Consider the following 1,218-nt stretch of genomic DNA (forward strand, 5'->3'; position numbering starts at 1 on the left):
TAACCATATGTATATAGTCGTATAGTTTGTCACTATAAAAATAAAATAAAATTTTAAAATTTCATATGCAAATTTTTAATTTTTATTTTATCTATATTTTCATAGAATATATCATTAATCCTTCTACAACTTTAAAAATTCATAAAATAATCCATACAAAGGGAAGTGGAATTTGTATTTTCATTCACAAGTAACCATTTCAACATTCTCTTTTTATGATTTCGAACTTGTTAATGGCTTGTCGATCTACCAACTCAAGAACCTCATAGGCATAGTTGTTCAGACCGTCAACTTTTGTGAAGTTTGATATTTTGGCGAACAATGAACAAATGAGACATAGTTCATACTTCGACCAAAAAAATTATGCACATCCATACATTAATCAATTTCCAAGTATTTTTGATCTTTACATCGTGCAGTTACGTAACGTAGTTCATGCAAGTTAATATTTTTTATTTCAATGTATTAATCAATTTTTAAATAATTTTAATTTTTACATCACACAGGTACAAGATGTAACAGGCGATAGAAACTGTGGATTTCGAGCGACAGCTGTTTGTCTCGGTCGCCACGAAGATAAATGGCCATCTATTCGATATGATTTAACGGAGAAGTTAAACATGTACAAAACAAAATATCTCGAGGTGTGTGGCATTGAACTACAGTATCAGCTTTATAACCCCTTGAACTTCTTTGAGCTGGATTCATTTGCACCAAATAAACATTGGATGGATGTTTTTAAAACGGGCTTGTTGATTGCTTCAAGATGCAATGTGATACTACATTCTTTAACAACTATAGGTAGTTTGACACTATTCCCACTTTGATCTAGTCCTCCGCCGTGGTATGAACATGTTGATTTTACAATTGGGTACATTAACGATAATCATTATGTCAAAATAATTTTGGCAAAAGGGCACCCGATGTCTTCTATCGTGCCAAATTGGTTTCGTTTCACATATAATTACGCAACCACATGGGCTACTCCGTACATGACCCAAGTAAATAAGTACGAGCAACTGTTATCTATTAATCGTACTACGAAATTTATTTCACTTGATTGAGTTATAATATTTTCAGACTTTGTCTACTTTATTTGTTGATTTATCAATTAACTTATTTTGATAATCTTTTTTGTATTAAATTATTTTATCTTTGTAGCTTTAAATATTTATTTAAAAAATACATATATAAATTATTAATTAATTAAAACGTTAA

Source organism: Cynara cardunculus (genome assembly GCF_001531365.2).
Source record: "Cynara cardunculus var. scolymus isolate 2C chromosome LG 1, CcrdV1, whole genome shotgun sequence".
NCBI lineage: Eukaryota > Viridiplantae > Streptophyta > Magnoliopsida > Asterales > Asteraceae > Cynara > Cynara cardunculus.